At 40.6% G+C, this 23,336-nt stretch overlaps 1 protein-coding gene across 8 annotated transcripts in view; it reads right to left on the bottom strand.

Moving 5' to 3' along the window:
• The window catches only part of Dtna (dystrobrevin alpha), a 363,024-nt gene that overhangs the window by 180,182 nt on the left and 159,506 nt on the right, over positions 1 to 23,336 (bottom strand). For all 8 annotated transcript variants that reach the window (XM_059246654.1, XM_059246652.1, XM_059246655.1 and 5 more), the window contains exon 2: positions 17,715 to 17,841. The gene's annotated coding sequence lies outside the window, so the exon portion shown is untranslated. The remainder of the gene's footprint in view (positions 1 to 17,714; positions 17,842 to 23,336) is intronic.

Raw genomic sequence — 23,336 nt, 5'->3', positions numbered from 1 at the left:
AAATAAGATTTCAGAAAATGAGGCAAGTGAGAAAAAAGAGGTCAATATTATAGGATAATAAATTATTACAAAAAAATAGAGATTAACCAAAACAATATGGTGGTTTATAGGGAAAGCAAAAAAAAATTATATAAATAAATAAAACCAAACATATATGCTTAAGAATACACATAGCAAAATTACCCAAGGAGACTAGAAAAGAGTTCTGAAAGAAATGTACACGATGGAGAAAATTATGCGAATTGAAACTACTGACAAACTCATAAGTGAAAATTTGCTTAATATTCTTAAATGAATTCTATTATTAGAATGAATGTAGAGGTCCCTTTTCTGTGAGTTAAATGCTTTGTATAATTTGACCCGTATTCTGAATATGGGGCACTTTAAACCCTTCTGCGTATCCATGGCAACCATCAGAAGCCACAGTCATCTGATAGTGCAGAGGCCAGTTCCTGATGCCGAAGGGTTCATGGGGGTCAATTGGGAGACAGGACGCTTGCTCCACAGGTCAGCCTGGTTAAGTCCTCAGGAAGCTGGTGCTTTCTTTTTAGACCCTCACAGTGACATGTTCAGTGGGGAAACTGGAGACGGTAGAGAGGTGAACGAACAATAAACAGGAAGGGAACTGGAATAGGAGCCTGTCAGGGAGGGACTTCAGCTTCTGAAAGGGTACCAACGAGTAAACAATGGTGAACAGGTGTTCGTCATTTCTTATTGAAGCTGACACAACCTGCTTTGGCCAGGTTGGATACTGGAAAGGACATCCTGATGTAACGTTAGAACTCTGACTTATAAACAAACGTGCAGGTGGAAAGACACTGATGTACGTTAACATGAAAAGGTTTCAGAGGATACTGGTCAGTTGTTTTTGCCATACCTATCACGGAATTCTCCATCTTAGCAAAGGCAGATAGAGAAATCCTCTGTGTTCCATGCTGTGTTTCGCTTGCCCACCTGTAGTGTCATATTCACGATGATAACATCCAAAAGCTTGAAAACAGATATTGTTTGCTTTGTTGGTTTCAAGCTTTTTGATATCCCCTTTGTGTGTGTATTATATATGTATATATGTGTATGTGTGTGTGTAAGTGCACACATGTTTGGAGGTATACCTGTGTGTATTGGGGTGTGTATGTATATGCATACGCATCTCTTGAGGCCAGAGGACAACTTCAGATGTTCCTCAGGTGCTGTCCATTGTCGATTTTTGAGGCAGGGTCTCTTACCAGCACAGAATTGACAAAGTGAGGTAAAAATATCTAGTCAGTGAGTTCAAGGAATGTTTGTCTCCATCTCCCAAGTACTAGGATCCGAAACTTACACCACCATATCTTCCTTTATTATAAGCATGGAATCTAGGGATTGAGCCAGGTCTTTGGGTCTGCAAGGCCAGCCCTTCACTGATCGGGCTCTCTCCCAATCTAGTAGCAATTTCTAAACACGGCAGGCCAATTAGAAAATAAAATTGTCAAAAGTATTTATAATAATTTATAATCCCACTAACCAGAGTTAACATTAGAAATTAATTTGCTATTATCTTTCCTTATATAAATACATAGCTTGATTGTAAAAAGGATGGTTAATTGTGAAATCAAATAATTTCTCACAGTCTAAGGAAGGTACAACTTGTTATTTTTGAGTAAATGTGGCTCTCTCTCCCTCCCTCCTTTCTTTGTTCCTACCCTCCCTCCCTCCTCTTCCTCTCTCCTACCCTCTCTCTCTTTCTCTCCCTTTTCTTCCCCTCTTCTCTCTCCTCTCTCCACAATAAACTTGAATGAGCTGTTGGTTGGACTCCTGTGGGAAGAGAATGAAGTCATTCTCTGTAAAAGACTGTAAAGATGTGCCTATTGTGGTTTGCACATTATCAGTTGAAAGGAAGAAAGGATTAATGAGTAGGTCCAAGGAGAGGAGAGTGTGTATTGATGTTCTGGTTCTGGGAATAAGATAGAGAACAAGGAAAGCCCCTCTGACTGGAGACTAAGCTTTAAAATACATGCCCTGGGAGCAAATGGAGAGAGAAATCAGGAGCCCTCCTGAAGGGCGTGGTTTGTATTTTAGGATAATCATGCAGATGGCTGATTTCAAACATTTGGACTTGTAATATCTCTCTAACACCGTCAAGATTTTAGGAAGGCTTTGAGAGATGGTAGTCTAAGGTTCCTGGTTGATAATTAAGCCAATGTTATGCTTAGAGTAGGGTCTGATGAAAGAATTTTTTTTTGAGGTGGTCTGGTAGAAGCTCAGACCTCTATTTGGGAAAATAACATTGAGATGGCACCTATGAAGGTTGGGGAGTGGTCATCTCTGGCGGGGGGGGGAAGAGCATATGAAAGGTCCATGGGGAATGAGAGATCCTGGTGTGATGTAGAAATGCCAGTCCAACGTGAATGGATCACTAAGGGAGGCGGTGGGCCAGGTTTGAATCTGCAAATCCACAGAAACCAGCATTTTGTGGGCCATACAAGGGATTCTAAAACATTTTCTAAGTGGAACAAGATGCTTTTAAAGGATTTAAGACATAAGAATGATGTAATCCAATTTTCATTTTTTTAAAAACACCCTGGCTATGGTAGGGAGAACAGATAGGAGTCTATCAAGAGTGGAAGATACAAAGGCAGTTTGGAGGGAAGTGGGCACATTGGAATAAGTGGTGATGGATGGCGGTGGACTTTAGACACTGGACATGGTAGCAAGTGGACACACCGGAATGGAGGTTGACTGATGATGGTAGACTACAAGTTGTGGTCACAGTGGGATGTACACACACTTAAATGAAGAATAGGAGGGTATGGCTTGACATAAGTGGAAAAACAATGACTAATTACTGTGGAGAGAAGAGGAAGTAATAATGAGAAAGGGAGGAGCCATGCAGAACTATAGCCTCCTTCAGTAGAAATCTAAAACCAAAGGGAAATAAGGGGGGTGGAGAGTGGCACTATTGAACACAACTTTTGAGTCTCTGTTGAAGATCAATGTCTCTTTTTTTCAAACTAACCTGAGATTTTCTATTTTGTTTTGATATGTTTTATCACTTGCAAATATAAACTCCAGACTAGGACAGGCGGTCCTGTAAGTTATCAACAGGACTTCCAGGTAAGATAGTTGGTAAGATACCGTACCTGTGTGGTCAGACAAAAGGAAGTTAAGACAAAAATATGACAAATCCTAGTGATATAAGAGAAAGAACCAAAGTAAGCAGAGACAAATTTGGGATGAGAATTTTCCATAATGAGGCAGCTAAATGCCTGGGGCTCAGCAGCCATAAGCTGCTCTTATTGGCTAATGGGAACTATAGCTGTTATCATAGGCAGGGAGGGGCCTTGAGAACCAGAGGGAGAAGGACCTCGGAGGAAACCACACAAATGCTAGAGAAGGTTTGCACGGAGAGTGGGCCACAGCAGAGAGGCACTGGAGAAGGAGGGAAAGGGTGGTATGAGGAGGAATGAAACTGACGTGTGGATGCTGGCCCCTTAACCTGACATTACCGGGTTGACATACAGGAGGAAGAGAAATGTGCTGGAGAACCAGAAGCACATTGTTAGTGAAACTCAGAAGGCAGGCTTTCACCCCTCCTCACCTGCACTCCAAATACCAGTTATAGAAAGGGCTAGGAGAATCCTCAGGCTGTAGAGAAGCTTACAGCTTACGGCTGGGGAGTCTCAGACCAGTCAAATGTGGCAGAGAGGGCTTGGGCACAGCAACCAGAGCTATCTGCAAGGACAATGGCTTACTTGTTTGAATTACCAAGACTAGCAGCCATCCTGTCTACCTGTGGAAAGGAACAGAAAAGGCAAACCAAGAGGAAAGAGAAACCACATCATATTAGTGAGGAAGAAATTTTGATAGTGGACATAGTACCTTACATTTCATAAAATTGCTTTTTTTAAAAAAATTGATCTTGTACTATAACTTAGAATCTGTGTCCTTTGTTAAGCTGTGGTATTTAGCTTGTATCTCACCAGAAAAGGCTTTTATGATTGTTCTTTTTCTTTCTAAAACTGTAATATTCTATCTATACCGACAATAGTTTCTCTACCGCTTCTCGTTATTGAAGCCCATATATGTTTTTTTATTTTACAACCCCCCCAACTTTCTTTGTTAAATATTCACACTCTTGGCACTAAAACAATTCTATAAACTATAGTCTCTAGAGCTTCTGCCTCTGAACCACACAGAGGACACAAGTGAAGGGCACAAGTGAAGGGCACAAGTGTCCTCTGCTGGAACTTACCACTAGAATTCCTGTTAAATCATTGCATCTGTTACTGCCATTGGCTTACCGCTAACTACCAGTAGGGACATAAATCCGAGGAAAGACAACTCATCAGGAGGATGCATATAAAATAAAACACACAAACCAAAGGGTAAGGGAAATAAAAACTGGAAGACACACCACGTAAGGGGCAGTGGAAGGGAGCTGGAGGAGGTCCACAAGAGAGGTGTACCAAACAAAACAAAATCGGACCAGGAAACTGTGAGACCACAATCCACCAGGATGCCTCCACAGGCTCACCGTTCCGCAACAACAGAAACCAAAGCTCAGGAGACAAGTCATATGCAGGAAAAGTATTTCAGAGACCCACTTTTCAGGAGGGTCTATGACCATATAAAGAACTCAAATAAGCAAATGAACGAAGCAAAGAAGTCAATTCAGGACCCTGACGAGAAGGTTACTAAACTGGATGAAACAGCCTCTGATTTGGAGGGGAAAATAAAATACATGTCAGGAAGGAAGACTGAGCAAGGGTGCAGAGACCGAAAAGAAGAAACAAATACGAATTCTGGAAATGGAAGAATCAACCAATCAGACACCAAAGTACCACAGGAAGAGTTTGTAGATGACACCAAGCAGAAGAATGCATTTTAGAATACATTCGACAGGATTGTGGAATTGCAGATACTGGGTGAGGGAGGAAGGAGGCCATCGTGGATGGGGCAATGGAAAGTGGAAAGGAATTGGGGGGGTGGGGAGCCACAACTAATGGTATGAAAATTCCATAATGACACTTGTTATCTTGCAGGCTAAGCTAAAAACGCAAATGAAAAAGCACAAACACGTGGTTATAATGAGAAAGAAATACATCAATCAGACATGGTACATATGCCTGTAATCCTGGCATTTGATGATGAGTTAGTCAGCCATGGCATACATGCCTGTAACCCTGGAATTTGATGATGAGTCAGTCAGACATGGTATACATGCCTGTAACCCTGGCGTTTGATGATGAGGCTGATAAAAGAAGATTTCTATAAGTTTGAGGCCAACCTTGACTATAAAATGAGACTCTTTACCAAGAAAAGCATATAAATAATAGATATTTCCATAATGCATATGCTGGTTATGTACCCAATATGCATTCTCCTGTTTTTATTTTATTTTATTTTTATTTTGTTTTTTTTGAGACAGGGTTTCTCTGTGTAGTTTTGGTGCTTGGCCTGGATCTCACTCTGTAGACCAGCCTGGCTTCAAAATCACAGAGATCCACCTGGCTCTGCCTCCCAAGTGCTGGGATTAAAGGCATGCACCACCACCGCCTGGCATCTCTTGTTTCCTTGGCTGGCAGAACACTAAGAGTTTTCTCTTCTGTCTTCCAGTGTAGACCTCAGGGAAGCATCTGTGTCAATCACTGGTATCTCCTTGACAGTGCTGTGTCAATGGAACATGAGGAGAAACTGCTGGGGGAGGTAGAGTGAGATGAATGTGTGACATTTCACTATTCTGAGTACATGTTGAGGACATTTATGAATGAGACAAACACTTGAATTAGGTAAAAATAAGTTTTTATTTTTTTTCTTGCCAATGTTGACTTTTCTCATCTAATCCCTGGAGAACCTGAGCAGAATAAAAGGCTGAACAAAAGCAAACAGACCTCTGCCTGACTGTTTGCTTGTAAGTGGGGACATCTGTCTCCACCTCCCTTTGAACGTAGATTTAACTCACACTACAAGCTCTCCTGTTTTCTCAGGCTCTTAGATTACACATTTGGAGAGATATCTTTGTTTCCGTAATCGTCTGAGCCGTTCTTATTAACATATCTTCCTTTATGTGTGTGTTTGTACAACTGTACACATGTGTATATTAGTTCTGTTTCTTGTAGAACCTTGAATAATACAAGCAATGTCCCTAGAAAAGTCATGTCCACATCTGGAGAGACAGCTCAGCGAGTAGGAGTGTTTGCTGGTGCACAGGACCCATGTTTGGTTCCCAGTACCCATGTCAAGTGGTTCACATCTGCCTGCAGTTCCAGCTGTCTGACATCCTCTTCTGGCTCATGGGCACCCACTTGTGCCTACACATGTGTGCATAATTGAGCACACACACACACACACACACACACACACACACACACACACGCGAATAAAATAAAACAAATCTTTAAAATAGTTCTTATCTACGAGAAAACTCAGAACTCATTAAGAATAATCTTCAAGGAGCAGAAAGGATCATAGTGAGGGTGTGAAGACACAGACATGCAGAGGTCAGAAAGCCATGTGAATATGTAGGCCTAGACCTGAATGATGCAGGCCTAGAGAAGGCCTGGGGATGTCAGAACCTTGGAAGAACCAGACAGACTCTTGCCTGAAGCTTTCAGAGGGAGCCTCACCCAGCTAACACCTGGATTCCAGGCTCCTGACTGTGGTAAAATAAATTTTTTGTTGATTAATCTCACCAAATGGGCAGCAACTTGTCTCAGAAAACTCAAAGGGGGCTTCTGGGAAACATTTCTTCACTCAAAAGTCCCACAGGAAGAAATGAAGTTGTTGACATTTTGGAAGAGTGGTGAGTAGCTAGGTAACACTGGGGCACAGGCTGAGCTCAGCAGGAGTCTGCAAAGAGCTAGAGCTCAGCTAGTTACCACATGAGTGTTGAAAGGTGAATGCTAGACCAAGTCAAGCAGGTCAAGGGAACTTGACTCAATAAAGTCATTCTCTGAAAATATCTCTTTTGCGGTCTTTCCCCTTGCTGTCAATGGGGCTGAGGTGGGTAGCCATTTATTATGTTTCAGCATGTGCTGTCTAAACTGAGTTGTCTGCCTTCCTGATTTGTGATGACAGACACTTCCTGGGTTCTTTGCTCATGTGACCAGCAATAAGCAGTGGGGTAAACTCCCATGACAGAAAGAAGTAACTTGTAACCCTTCTAGGGTACTGCATCCCACACCCACGCCCTGCAGCTCCTACTACCCGTTACTACAGGATCGCCACATGCATACATCAAACCTCTTGTGCAAGATTTGGCCTTTTGTTTTGTCTTATGTGTTAGAGACAGGATCTCATGTAGACTAGGCTGCTGGGTCTCCTGCCTGTAGCTCCCATGAACTGGGATTGCAGACATACATCTCCACATGTGGCTGATTTATCTTTGGTTAGATTCTTAATTCTTGTCCTGAAACTTCTTTTTCCTCGATGTTATCTTATGAAATGGGCTTTACATGTTTTTCTCTTTTAAAAAACCCTTTCTTTGTCTTTGCTTTTAACCTCATGATCTCTTCCCTAGCCCAGGTTTGTAAGCCAGTCATTCACTCTAGGAATGGAATCCTACACACACACACACACACACACACACACACACACACACACACACACACACACACACACACGCTAATAGGAATGCCTTGGAGACAAAGCATTTTAGGGACCCCAGATGAAGGGAGGGACATGCGACCTGACAGAAGCCGACTTTGCGTCTTCCTTACTTTCAGATTGAGTCCTCTGCTTTTTTGATTGCATGGCCTTAAGTAAGCCATTTAACCTCCTGAGCACCCAATTCAGCGTCCTCAAATCAATGCAAGATGATGTACTTAACGGACTGGAGCTGAGGGTTCCAGGAGAAACCTGTGGAATGCACCTGGTGCTTATGTGCCTGGCACACAGCAACTATGGCTCTTAATATTTTTGAGCAAAATTTCTCAACCCTGGCACTGTCAATGATCTGGACACTTCAAAGCATTGTTGGACATTTATCAGCACTCCAGTCTAGGCCCTCTAAATGCTTGTAGCTTTTCTGCACCTAAGTTCAACAATAAAAACATCAACATGTATTGCCTAATGTTCCCTGAGGTAGGATTGCATGCAGTTTATGTCCCCTGCCTGAAGTAGAGAGGGAAGGAGGGAAGGCCTCCCAACACTGCCCAAGAACTAGTGACTAGTGGTAGATGGGTTTTCTCCTCTCTCTCTCTCTCTCTCTCTCTCTCTCTCTCTCTCTCTCTCTCTCTCTGTATCAGAGTTCACACAAATAATTTTGTTATGAATAGGCAATGTTGTATAGCCATTTTATAGAAATTGGAAAATTCTTTTGTGAATACAGGAGAGAGATTCATTGGACTCATGAAGTAAATAAAACCAACGAAGTTCCTAAAACTTTTCAGCCTGGCAAAGCCCCTCTCTTAGGCTATAGATGTGATAACAACATCTGGTGGGAGGGGACTCTTGGATTGGCAGAGATACCTGCAAGTTGTGCCAAGAGTGCCAGAGATGTACCTTTCATGAGTTGTTGCTTATGCTTGGATAGATTTTGGGGGAGGCACTTACCTCTCAGTCACACATGATCCTTAAATAATCCCTTACCCAATCTCCCAGAAATAATCCCAGTAAACTCACCAGCTCACTAAGACTTGAGAGAAATCCTATCTTTGCCTTGTTGTTTGTGACTACTTGGGTGAAGAGATGCTTGTTCACATCTGTACAGGAAAATGTACACAGTGAGGAGCAGTTTCTTACTTAAAGAAAAATAGTATCCTCTCCAAAAATGGAACGCTGGCCCTTGGCTGCTCTTCCAATCTCGCCATGTCTGTCCTGAAGAAGGGAAACCTCTAAAGGTCAGAGGAGTGGAGTCTGAGGGTCGAACTATGTCTCCATGCTAAGATTTCTTTGATATCTTATTTTTGCCCTTGAAAATGAATTGTCATTTTGATTTCAGCTCAATAGTTTATTTGTTACTGTTTTCATAAAAATGTAACACTCTCAACCTTTAAAATGTAAAACATCTAAAGAAGAGGTGATATTCCCTCCTGGGGCTTTGAAAGCCGTCATCTCCATTTCATACCCCGGACTGAAAATAATGACTGGGACTTCCTCATGTCCACCATCACTCTTAGGTGTGTATGGCTGCTTCCTTATCACCTTTCTCTACTCCTATTTTCCTTGCTTCCTTCCACATTGCTTTTTAAAGCAATAGCTTTTTAATACAAAGCATTTAGACAGGGTAGACTAGAGTCACTTTGCTACTGTGGCTATTCTTAGAAATCTACCAGATAAGAGAAGGACTTTATTATTGTAAGTTTTCTTCGTTTTTATGATTTGACAAGCTACTTCTGAGGGAGCTACTGCTTCACCTGCTGTTACAAACACCTGGCATGGCTGAGTGTAGACATAAGGCTAAGGTCACCCAGCTGAAAAGAACATCAGCATTTCAGTTATCCACTGATGCACTGGTGGACCCTGACATCCCTCTACTGGTTACCTGGCAACCGTAGATTATTGCAGATAGTATACATTAAGCATGACCTCTGGGTACGGACACAAAAGGGATTCTGCATATTTTCATGAGAAGGCGATCATGAGCTGTCTAGAATGACTTTAGAAACATCAAAATCTGAGGGCTTTGTATGCTTCAAAAGCCCTGTGTGCTTGCGGGTTACCGCCATGCACACGGTAGCCTTAGAGCTAGAAGATGGAGAAGTCCTGTCTACAACAGGGAAGAGTTCCTATTCAGACCTGAGTTACAGGAAGACGTAAGCGCTCATTTATAGGTACCTTATTCAGGTACCATGAGAAAAGACAGGAGAATCTGGGAGTGTATGGGAAAGCTTTTACATTAGGCTGTTTTAAACATTGTACTTAATGTCTGAAAACTTTTCCCGAGAAAGCTTTCTTGGGAAAGGAAAGAACAGTGGGAACGTGCCAGGGGCTGCAGGGGTGTGGGCTGTATCTTACATGTGGTGGTACCACATGTAAAGTCTATGAATTCAAACAAAGTCTATGGATTAAATGTGGCTCAATGTGTTGCAAGATGAAACACAGCCTAGTTAACTCATGAGAAGTCTGATGCATCCAGTTAAGAAGAATGTGACCTTGTGTTGACTTCAGTGATGCTGTTGTCTCCGAATGGACCTTTTATGGGTGCTACTTCCCTCAGAATTTCAACTTCAGAGCAGAAGCCATGTAACCCTGGAGTTGCTTACATACTAAGAAGACATGGGATAATCAGAAAATGTTTTCATAGGAAAAAGACAGCCCTCCTACTCATTTATGCAAATTCACTGAGAAAGATTCTGCGCCTATTTATTTGAGTCATCTGAAAGCAAACAGACAGTTCAATCCGTAGCCCATTGTGAGAAAATTGTTAGAAATCCCCAGAACTGAGAATTGTACTACAAACATGCTTTATTCAACACATTTACGCATTCATTTAAGACCTATTTGTTTTTATTTTGCATGCATGAGAGTTTTGCCTGCATGTATTTCTGTGCAGTGCATGTGTGCCTAGTGTCTGCCGAGGCTCTGGCCCAGAGCTGGAGTATAAGCTGCCATGCTGGTGGTGCTGAGAATTATACCTGTGTCCCCTGTAAGAACAGTCAGTGCTCTTAACTGCTGATCCAATGCTACAGCCCTAGCCCTGCACACTCCTTTAAGATGGTATCATTAAATCCAGGGTACATTTTGCTTTCCATCTTTACAAATCTTCCACAATTAGTCATACATATTTACTTTACACAGTTTCTTCTGGAGAAAGGGGAAAGATAGAAATTCTTGATGTTAAAGACCCTGGCCCAAGGGGTGGTTCCAGGGAAGTTAGTCCAAGTTCTTATCAGTCTACAGCTTCAGACAATGTCATTTACATACATATATGTATAGCAGTAGAGGAGGATTTTACACAAAGAGCTCTCAGAACCATACTGTGCTGCCCCTTAAAAGTCTTGTTAAACAGACATGGTGTTAATTTTAATATCAACTTGAATGTATGTGTACTTGCTAATAAGAAAGTATTTGTAGGCTTATAAATAGCATAGTCCTGGGTAATAAATAAAAGTGTCTACCATGCTTATTGGGCTTACAGGACTCAATGGGAAAGCTGATTTAGGTGAGATTTTTCTATAGGAGAAAGAGAGCATCTTTATCAGAAATATGTCCTTGACAAGTTACTCAATTTACCGGAACCTTAGTTATTACATCAAAACAGCCAAAACAACAGCAGCTAATCAGAGGATCATTATGAAGATGAAAAGTTAGGAGGTTCGTGGAGCATCTGCTTTGGTCTTGGCAGATGGCTGCAGTCTTCTCTGGGAGGTCTCCTTCACAGGATGAAGCTCTCCTCTTCCCTTACCAGGGCTAGATAAAACATTATAATCAACTAATTTGGGAATACACAAGCCCATCCTCAAATAAGAGACTTTCCCACTCTGTCAATAAACTAGAAAGCAAGATCACATTGACCTTGGCACAGGAGTACCACAGAGACTGAAAAGAGCTGGCATTCATCTTTTCTGAAAAACTAAGAAGAAAGACAGACGGTATGAGCAATTAGAATATGATTCTGTGAATGACAGGAAGGTTGCTTTTCTTTCTGTTGTCTACACTAGACTCATTGAGATCTACTCATGATGCCTCCAGAGACTTGGAACTCACAGGTGAGACTGGCCAACTCTTGGCCCAAGGGGATTCCTCAACAGTCTCCGTGAAAGAGTAGCAGCCACAGCTCTTCAGGATCTTGATGTTGCAAGTCACTGAAGAGTGCATTTAGGTGAAGGGACATTTGGAGAGAAGTACGGATAGGAGCAGAGTCTGCACAGAAGAACCTGTGTGTGTAAAAGTGAAGGCTTGAAGAATACAGTTTAGAAAAGATGAAGATGTTCTTATCCTAGCAATGAAATGATCAGCTGTTAGCCAGCAAAGGTCATGAGCTCCACAAAAATCTACTGTGGCCACATAATGGAATTCTAAAGAACACAGGACATAGACACTGTTCTTTGGTTGATGGAGCAGCTGAGAGTGACCATAAGGCAGAAGTCAGGAGTCAGCAAGGGTGACTGGATCACGTCATCTATTATTCGTTAGCCACTAATTATGTGCCAGGAGTGATGCTCTGTTGTTTCATGGGTATGACTTCCTAGCTCCTAAAATGGAATAATTGCATCTCCTTAGGCACAGAAGTTCGATAACTTGATCAAAATTTCACATTTTTTAAGTGGCATAAAAGCAGCAGTGATATTTTTAAAATATTAACTTAAGGGTAAAGCATTGAAGAATAGAAATGATGAGGCCTGAATGTGAATTAGAGAGCTGGTTTTGGTAGTTTTAAAAGGAAAATGGAGAAAAGACATTGAGAAGGGAATTTGTGTTTAATGCACACAAACATAAGATGCAATCATGCTCTTGTGATATTGGTGTACTGTAAAAATGATATCACTTAAAAAATCATAAGCACATTGCTTTTGTGGTTTAAAACTATCTGTGGGTTATGTCACACAGGAGGAAGTGGACCGTATAAAGTCCACAGGCTTAGGAGCCAGGATGTCTGGGTTTGAATGTTCATATCCAGCTCACTGAAGCGTGGCTAGGTTATTACATCTTTCTGGGCCCAGTATTTTCAAATTTAGCAAAGGAGAAAAGACTGCCTATAATATAAGGTGACCAAGCATGAAGTTGAATATATGACATGAATTGTCCAGTACTATTCTGTCTTCTTCATCAATCATCAGGTATTTATACAGAAACTACCTCTAGTGTGCCACTTACCATGCTAGTTCATAGGGTTACAAAGATAGATAAAGGCGGATTTCTACCTTGAAATGCCACCTACCCACCCGAAGGTCGTAGTTTTCGCTTCAACATCATTACACTCTGGACTATGTCATTGTTAGAATGTTTTCCTGAACTGTTTTTGGAAACAGTGATTGAAGAACCTCCATTTAAAGTGGTTCATCAGTCTAAGAACCAGCACTTTACTCTCTGTACTCCTCTCTTCCACGACTTCACTACCACCTGGTTGGCGCAGGTGATCTTCGATGATGGGTGTTTCCCATCAGTCTCAGGAACGTGATGATGTCAGCAATGATATTTTTGGAGCCTTCTCTCATGTGTGAGTACCCATCATTCCAAAGCCAAGCGTCTACTCCATTGCCCAGTTGTGTCTTCCTGGCCAATTCTTTAAACTCACATATAACGGTTATATAATATCTTATATATTATATAATAACATCATATTTTAGTGAATGTGTTTTCTTTCCCAGTTGATTTTTTTAATTAACTGTATAACATCTCATTTCTATAATCTGGAGATAAATAATTGTGATTAGAATTTTCAGTATTATACCAAACTAAAGAAAATATTTGTTTTGGGAATATCAGGTATTTACTACCTTTTAAGCCACAAAAAATTGCTCAGCCCTGTGCCTTTCAGCTGCAGGAGCATGAAAGGGTCCAAGCACTTCTGTTCTGTCCATGATGACATTGTCTGAAAGGATTCTAAATTAGAGTTCCGAGTCAACATTAGCATAGGTTGAATAGATGAAAAATACTGGTAGAAGGGACAGTATGTCCTTTCGAGGATAAGCACAGTACATTAGAATGGAGAGATGAGCAGTTGCGATACCCTCTAAGATAAGATGGAAAAAGAAAATGTCTAAATAAATAAATGGGAAGGAAATGAGAACAGCAAGGCTCTTACATTGCAGAAAACAAAATGAGGCACTGAACTGATCAAGTGAGCAGATGCTTTAATACCACAAGAGCCCGTAAGAGCAGCTAGGACAGTGGGGATGGGGTAGATGATTTACCTTTTAAGCAAGACAGACAGACACTGGCCTCCTGACCACTTTGATTTTCAACATATTCAGTATTTATTATAGAAAATCTGAGGGTTAAGATCATAAAAATTCTTAAGGCAGCAAACAATCATTGTTAAGAGGGAGAAGTCAGATTTAACTTATAGATGAAAATCTATGAATAAACAAACACGAAGGTGTAGCTCTAGATGAGGCTGTGCCCCACAAAGACATTCTTACGTCAAATATAGTGATGCTTATGATATTAGAAGAAATAAAAATTAAAAGAAACATTAAAGAAATTAAAAATCATATTTAGAGTATACTTAAATAATTTTAAACAATCTTTCCATTAGTTTGGAATGGAAAATGGGAAAGGTGACAACATTTCTTTTTAATAGTAAAATTCATACACTATTATATAACTTAGAATATGGTTTTAAATATATAAGGTTGTTTTTTCCTTGTCCCTGCTCCCATTCTTCAAGACAAGACAAAACACAGCTTAGGAAAGGTCTCTGTAAAAGATGTAAAATGTACAATCAATTTGTAAGACAGAATAATAAGAGCACAAACAACCCATCTCAAAAGTGGGCCAGAGATCCAAATGGTCTCCTTGTGGAAGACACCCTACAGATGGCAAGTGGGCACATGCACGGATGCTCTCTATCATCTGCCATTAGAGACTTGCTAATTAAAACCAAAGCTACACAACAGCCATTGGAATGACCAAGATCCAAAACACTGACAGCAACAAATGCTCCCGAGAGAAGGAAGCATCAGGGTATGTGTTGATTGCTGGTAGAAATGCACAGCCTCTCACTGTGCTAAACATATGCTTTTTCAGCCCAGTCATCTTGTTCCTTGTTCTTTGTCCAAATGAAATGAAATGCCACGATCACACAAAATCCTGCACATGGAGACTTAAATGAACTTTATTTGTAATTGTGAATAGGATGCATACAATGTGGTACATCCAAGCAGTGAAGCATTATTTAGGCTGAAACAGAAGCAAGTCTTCAAGACATGAAAATATAGGAAGAAACTTAAATGCTTGTCACTGAGTGAAGCAGGGTAATCTGGAAAGGCCGTGCACCCTATGATTCTAACATGACAATTCAGAAACTGCAAAACTCTGGGTCTACTAAAATTACCCGTGGCTCTAGCATGGAGGGAAGATTTTTAGGGCAGTAAAAAGTAAGTGATCTAGCAGTGATGGAAATGTGTCACACGTTTCTGTCAAAATGTATAATGTTCACTAATGCCCAGAATTATCTGTGGTGGTGAGTCAATGTCGATCAATTGATTGTAATAAACATCTTACCATAGTGGTGGGTATTGATAGCTGGGGAGGCCATGCATGTGTGGGGGCGAGCAGGATACAGGAAAAGCCTGTTCCCTCTTCTCAGTTTTGCTAACCACAAATTGCTCTAAAATAGCAATTATTTCCCTTTAAAAAGGAATGATTCATAACCACAGGATACAAGGTGTGATTCTATTGATGAATACACAAGACAGCCAGTGGTGATGCAGACTAGGATTTGGTTTCTGCTGAGAGAACAGACTGTGAGTTGCTCTTCTGAGGATATTGGCAACGTCCATTTCTTTATTTGATGGATAATAAGCACCTTGTGAATATTGATAGGGGCTTATGCTCTTGGTATCATTTGAGTCTATAATGTATCTCAATCTTTTAATATAAAGCCTGTGTAAGTTAATGGAAAAAAACCTACTTATACCTTTAAGTTTAATTTCCTGGGAATCACTTGTTTTCTTGAGGTTGGGAGAGAAGCAAGTTACCTCTCTAAAATTTTCTTCCAATAATTTATAAAGAATTAATAAAACATGGGTAGATCAGTTAGAACTTAGCCAAGGAAAGAAAAATTAAGTATTTAAAACAGAATTCAGTCGACAGAAATGGTTCCACAAAGGCTGGAAGAATTGGAAACGAAGCTGGTGCCTTTCTATTGCTGTGGGAGACACCAGGAACAAGGCAACTTATAAAAGCAAGTCTTTACTAGGGGGCTCATGGTTCCAGAGGGTTAGAGTCTGTGATCACCATGGTGAGGAGCATGGCAGCAGGCAAGCAGCAGTGTTGCTGGAGCAACAGCTGAGAGCTTACACGTCGAGATGACAAGAAAGCAACTGGGAAGGTGTGGGATTTTAGAACCTCCAGGGCTGCCTCAAGTGACAGTGACACACCTCCTCCAACAAGCCACACCTCCTAACCCTTCCCAACCAGTTCCATCAACTAGGGGCCAAACATTCAAATGCATGAGCTTATGGGGGCCATTCTCATTCAAACCACCACAGCTGGGGATTGTGAAGAAACCATAAGGTATTTAAGTAGTCCTAAGAAGCCAGGGACTGACATTCAGAGTTCTTAAGGACAAAGGAAGAGGTGGTGTCACTGGAAGTCTGGGTTAAAAGTCATGGGGGTTTGGGGGGGAGCTGGAGGCAATGACTGGAATAAAATATAGCCCAATAGGGATCAGTCCCCAATGTAGCTAGAGCTGGGCAAAACCGGTAATGGACCTGAAGATAAAGACATCATAGAAAAGAGCTCAGAAACACACTTCTCATTTTCCTTTTCTTTTCTAGAGTAATGGCTACATGAGCCAAATTGATTTACTAAGACTTTTGAAATGTACTCAGTTTAGCTCTTGGGAATTACAGCAAACAAATCTCTTGAAAATAAAGGGAATCATTACTTTAGTTCTACATTCAATCTCAGTAAAGAGAATTTATACACACTTAAGATTATGAGAGAATCTCTTGTTTTCTTTTTGAACTTAATCAAAATAATAAAGGGTATCTTGGTGTTCTGAAAGCAGTCATTTCCCCATACACATGATTTTGATGCTTTATTTCATTTACTTAAAGTGGATGATAAATCTAAATCTGAATTTTAATCAAAATTGTTTTCAAACATGCAATAATGTCACGTTGACTTGTGTTATATCTTCACTGCTTTAAAATGATGCAACAGTTTCCACTTGCATCATTTTTAATGTGGAAAGGAAGCATGGGCTCCTTTTGGATTAGATTTAACCACGGTAGGTGCTCTGTCAGCTGCGTTATTTAGTTAAGAACTGAACATGACTCCATTCTGACGTTCTGGGCATGGCCATTCTTTAACGAAGATAATAAAAGAAATAAGACTACTTTGAAAGCTGCTCCTAGAATGAAGTGGGAATTCTCAATATGACTGCCACTCAACTTCTTCCTTTTGCTCATTCTGCCCAAGGGTAACAACAGTGAATTTCAGGAAAATTCTATATAACTAATTTGCGATCTTTGCCTTTTGTACCAATGAAGGGTAAGTACATTTGATAATTCAACATTGATTTGTTGATTTATTTTATAGCCAGGCAAAACAAAGCTCAGTGTGTGTCTGTGTGTCTGTGTCTGTATGTCTGTGTGTCTGTGTGTGCATGTGCTGTTTATGTTTCATTGTATATCATGTTGTAAGATTTAGGGTACCTGACCTTTATTGTTTCTCATTTTTAATTTAGAGAATATAAAATCCCTGAACAGGAAGCTTTGGGAATTAGTTATTGACATGCTAGGAAGCCAACATCACCACCATCAACCTTCCTTTTGGTTTATGCCATTAAAATCTGGTTATCTGCTACCTCATTTGGATTTACTTTTCTGATATTAAATATATTTCTATATTTAAAAATATTAGGCAACTTTTGGAATAGAATAAAGGATTGTGGATTATTCCTCCAGTATAAACCATCTCTCACATAACGGTTCCAATAGTTTCTGTTATTAGGAAGCAGAAGTGAAGAAATGAAGTCTTTAACTGGGAAGTCACTGAAAGTACAGAACTGAACGAAAAATGTTGATACTATTTAACCCCGGTTTTTATGCAAGGAAGAAAAGCACATTTTAAGAGATTAGATTAATGTCCATATTGAAATTTTTGTCTTAAGCACTCACCTAAAATTCAGTGAAGAAACAGCATGGACTTCCCAGGACCATCTATCTTGTTTTCTTGGAAATAGCAGTTGTTTGTGGCATTTGAAGACTTCTCAAGTGCTCCCCAGGGCTTATAAATCCTGTTTATCTGTAATAAAAAAAAAAAAACCCTGCTTTGAGCCATTTACACTAACCTGTTTGTTAGAGAAACAGGGGCCTGAGTTGGAAGTTCTAGAATATATGACCTCCTACAAATCCTCCTACACTATTAACAACTTGGAATACCATACCCAGGAACTCAGCTTTCATTAACCAAGACAAATGCACTTTTATTCCAGAAGTTCTTTGACAGATGAGGATAGCCAGGCCTGGAGGCATGAAGTCACCATGCAGGATGGAGCAGCTGGTTAGCAACGTCTAGGAGTTCTTAATATAGCCTTTTATTTTCAGTTGATTAAGAATGAGAAATGAGAGAACATGGATTCTTCTGTTTTCTGAATAGGCAATTTTCTAGAATATTGCACCATCATAATTTCTACTAAAGCAAAGGAAATTACTGCGGAGGTCAGATGCCTCAGAACAACATGTTCTCTGAGAGAGTAAACTTGAGCAGTTTTAAATAGATATCCCACAGGAGCTGACGATCGCAAAGGCGGCCTAAAGTTATTTAATAGTCCATATGGTGATTGTGCTATGGAATAATCACATATAAATAGTAAACAGTTCACGTCTCTTAAAAGTGAATGTTTTTCAAAGATGTTGCCTGCTGAGAGAACTTATAATTAAGTGACAGAGGCACTCGGTGTCGAAGGTTCCCTGACCCTTGTGGTAACAGTGACCCAGGTACATTACATGCATCTCCATCAATATCTCTTTCCCAACACTCTTTTCCACCTCATCTCCTGTACCTCCCTACCTGTATTTCCTGTACTTCTCCCTACCTGTGGCTCACATTGTTGTTCCAGGGGCCAGAAGACTGGAGCAGCAGAAATCTGAAGCTCTGCCATTTATGTACTGAGACAAAGCGAGGGAGTGAGGAGAAGGGCAGAAGGTGTCTAATGAGAGCGGAGATGGGACGGGATGGGAAGAAAGGACCCCAGAGGATGCTGGGTGCCCTCTGCCCCCAGGGCCAGCCCTGTACTTTCCTCTTCAACTTTCTTTCACATGGGCTGTCTAAAAGGACCACCATAGTGATTTGGGCCTTAGGCCTGGCTTCAGATGTCTTTTGATTTGGGATCCACATTGAAAACTGTCTAACCATAATCCTTCTTTCCTCTAATTGGAACTCTCAGCTTCGCTTAGTATTTCTTAAGATTTATCAGTAGAAGGTAACTCCTCATGGTGCAATTAACCCTGTGTCCGTTAGAGTCCACCATCCCCATCTTGCGTTACATTCTAGGTACACATAATCCGGCATTATTTGAATTAAATGTACTATTGTGGTTGAATTATTTTGCTATTTTTTTGTTTTTTTTTTAAAGTACATGTCATAACTATTCTTTTGAAAATTGGTATTCTGATAGACTAATAATTCCCCTGTATTTGGAAATTAGCTACATATTAAAATATCATCCCCAATCTCATTAATATTGTTCCAAACCACAGGATGAGGAAATAAATGGGAACTTATAACACAATCTTGCATTTTCTGTATAATCACATACACATCGCTGTAACTGACAGCATAGAATCACTGGTGACTTCTTAGGTCCTGTTTCCGACTGTTTCTCTCTTCCCTGTCAGTCTCTGAGCACTTTGCATCCGACTCAGGAGACCAGGCAGCATACCACATAGAGTCACTGTGCTGAAGCATCTCACAGGCAGCTTACCTTGATAAGACGCATAGCTTTAATAAAAATTCTACCTTGATGATATACTGAAGAAGGTAGGGTGGCTGTAGTGTCTTCTCTTCCACCAAGAAGTGGCCCTGCTTGAGCCTGTATCCAGGGGCAGTGATTAAACACCACTGTCTAACACAGAGGTAGATCCATCTCTACTATTACTGACTTCTGGTCCCTGTGGCATGCCCAGCGTGTCCAGAACTGAATGCAGACAATTTTTTTACCCTTGAACCTGAGAGTGGCCGCCTCCCAGATGACTGTGAATTAAAGTCATCAATCCTCTTCTCTGATATGCTGCAGCTTACAGGACATTGAAAAGAAACATTCCTACATGAACGGTAGGTGGAAATAGAAAATGATAACTTCCTCTTTTTTATTTTTATTTAAATTATAGGTCCGCTAACTTAAATTCTAGGTTGCCTAACTCAGAAACTCAGAATTTCTAGTGTAAGTAAAGTTAAAATTTAGTGTTTGGACATCAAATAAAAATACTATCTCTTGGGCTGGAGAGATGGGGCAGAAGTTGAGAGCATTTACTGGTCATGTTAAGGTCCTGAGTTTCATTCCCATCATCCCCAGTGGGCAGCTCATAACCACCTGTAATTCAAGTTCCAGGGCATTTTATACCCTCTTCTGACCTCCACAAAGGAGGTTAAAAAAATGTGTGGTATACATACATGCACTCAGGCGCGCGCGCGCGCACACACACACGAAATAAAATAAATACTATCTCTTTTATTTAGCTCTCTGGGAAATTTCTAGCCAGGGTTCATGTTGAAATTAGAAGTCGGTATCTTCCCATAGCCTGCCACAAGAGAAACAGGAGTTTTGTTGACTTTCGATACCCTGCCTTAGGCATATGGTATTAAAGAAAGCTGAAGGAGGCAGATTTTTGCTTACTCAGAGAATTATCTCAAATTTGAGCATGACATGTATAATTTGAATAGGTCATTTAAAAGAAAACACAGAGATTTGGTATTAATCCAGTCAGGGATTTCATTGTCCTTGGCAGTGGTGAATATGGCAAGTGACATGAGTTCATTATACAAAATTGGAACAAGTGCTCCCCTCCTACCTTAGTAGGACACAGACAAGCATGAGATGGAGGCACGTTACTGATGCCCATGCCCTGTTGAGCTGTCTACTGAAAACCATACTCTTGCTCTTTATCTCTGAGTGTTCTCCTGTGCAGCATGTCCTTTGTCTAATGCACTATTTATTCACCGTATCTTCATAGTAAAGATAAGATTGACAAAGGCAGGAAATTTGCTCAACACAAGGAGGATTCTGTCAAATGGACCTCTGTGGATGCTTTAAAACTCAAGGCGATGTTGGTGCTTAGAGACACGTGAGTATCGTTTCTGTCTCAAGTACTTGCTTTGTTGCCTCAGAGCTCAGCTCGTGAGCCAGGAAGGTCTTGGCTGGCAGCAAATACTTCATATTATTGGCAGAGGCCTTTGACTTCAAGCTCCTAGGAGAAGGGTGGTGGCCGTGGTAACTTAGATCTAGTTTGGTCATCATGGAAGGGCAACTCACAGGGCAGGTGGACCGCACTGTGGGGGTTCTACTTGCTGACCAAAGCATTACAGGAACCGGCCGTGGCTGCTTGGATGCGGATGTGGCTGCGTCTCATTTCTGTGACATTATTATGTCCTGGACAGATAAACAGGGAACTTAATTGAATCTCTGAGGAAGGTACATTTTAGGTCTGTGATTTCTTTCTGTCAAAACATCTCGTGACAGCAGAAGTACAGGTAGAATTCACCCTTGTAAACATAGAAACCTTTACAAGGAAAGTAGAAACAATGGTGTGTCTCACTATTCAGTCACGCCACCCCTCATATCAACTATCCATGAGATACAGGACGGCAAGAAGGTGTTTGAACAATATAAGACAGTAGCATAGACTTCATTTTCATTATTGCTATTTTATCAAGGAGGCTAAAAATGTCATGCTTCATTACTCAGGTACAGTAAGATAAGACAGAAAGCAACATTTGGATAAAATGTCTGTCATAAGGAATGGGCATGTATGTTGTCAGTGCAGGAGATTTTATAACTTAAAGCCAGAGTTCTGGTGACATGCAGGAACTCTTTTTTTTTTTTTTTTGGCAGGATTTCTCTGTGTAGCCTTGGAGCCTTTCCTGGAACTCACTCTGTAGCCCAAGTTGGCCTCGAACTCACAGAGATCCACCTGTCTCTGCCTCCTGAATGCTGGGATTAAAGGTGTGCGCCACCACCACCTGGCTGCAGGAACTCTTAAAAACCATGATGGCTTGCCTGTCCACATCCATTCAGCTAGTATTCTGTTAGCTGTTTTAAAGGTTCTGAGAAGGGAGAAGTAGATTATAAAGGAATTTGTAGCTGTTTCCTGGACTGTACCTATCCCCCTCCATATCTCCTATGTGTTCCTCTCTGTTGCCTCCTGCATTTGAAAGGGCATCATCACCCTCACGTGACACATTCCCTATACCATTCCTGGGCAACTTCTGCAGAGGTGGTCAGTTGCTAAGAACTCATCTAAGTGTTCAGACAGATCTGCTTTCATAAAAATGAAAACCGTAAAAATGTTAGCCTACAATTAATTGAAAAACTGAATTAATTTAAAAATGGAACACGAGGTGGCAGACAACATATAGAGTTAAAACCACAGCAAATTTTCTTTATAAAAAGATGGAAATATGACAAATTTTGAAAACGGTAACATGTTTACTCCCCAAGACATGCCTATGAAGAGTTTGTACATTTACTTCCATTTCCCCACACATCTGGCATATACACATATGGACAAGTATAGCTATAGATACAAACATGTATATACACATACATATAGAACACATATTTCTGTCACACTGAGGGATTATATTACACATAAAATGGAAGCAGGGTAGAAGGGTAGAAGTTTTACCGTGATAATAGTGCTTTTTGGAATACAAAACTTCTAGAGTCCAAAACTTGTGTATCCCCAGACATCAAAACACCAGAAAAAAATAGGGGCCATTTTCTCCAAAAACATGGTTAAAGACACCAACTACCTCATTTTGTATTCTTTAAAATAGACTTACTTATCTATTTATTTGTATGTAGCTCTATGAGTTGTGTGTAGGTGCGTGCACTGGAGGGTCCCATGTGCTTACTTGAGGGTGTAGAGGCCAGAAGAAAGCACCCTCCTTCACCACTTCCTGCTTGTTCTTCTAAAGGTTAACATTTTCTAGGGTAGCAAGCCCCAGTGGTCCTCTTTCATTTGCAAGGAAGCACAGTTTATCAAGGCGGTGCTGGGATTTGAACTCTTGTCCACATGATTGGGGAGCAAGTGAGCCTAACTGTTGAGCCATCTCTCCAGCCTCTTGGTATGTGTTTTTATGGAAAACACGAGTACAAAACTAGTGAAAATCTCATTTGCTTATATAATTGTCAGATTTATGTATCTTAAATTTTCTTGAGATTAAATTCTTTTATGAAAGACAGTGTGAAACTAGAGCTGTGTGCTGGCAAAGGCTTCCCATAGTGATAAACTCATTAGGCCTTGAAACCCCTGTGCTGAAATTAATTCCAGGCAAAGAAGGAAGATTAACATACTTTATGTTGCTTAGGAAAAAAATGATCCAACCTCAGCCTTTTGTCTTCTGCCACTCAGAACCATTCAAATTGATCCAAAAGAAAATTAAGTTGGATTTTGAACATTAAGGACCAGTGTGTCAAAGATTAGTCTAATTAATTTTTTAGAAGACAATTTTTTAATTAGCTACATGCAGGCACAACACAGATTCTATTGAAATCTCCTGGTAAAATATGACCTTCA

This window comes from Peromyscus eremicus, chromosome 19 (genome assembly GCF_949786415.1).
Source record: "Peromyscus eremicus chromosome 19, PerEre_H2_v1, whole genome shotgun sequence".
Taxonomy (NCBI): Eukaryota; Metazoa; Chordata; class Mammalia; order Rodentia; family Cricetidae; genus Peromyscus; species Peromyscus eremicus.
The sequence above is the reverse complement of the archived record's forward strand: the minus strand, read 5'-3'. Positions and strand labels throughout refer to the sequence as shown.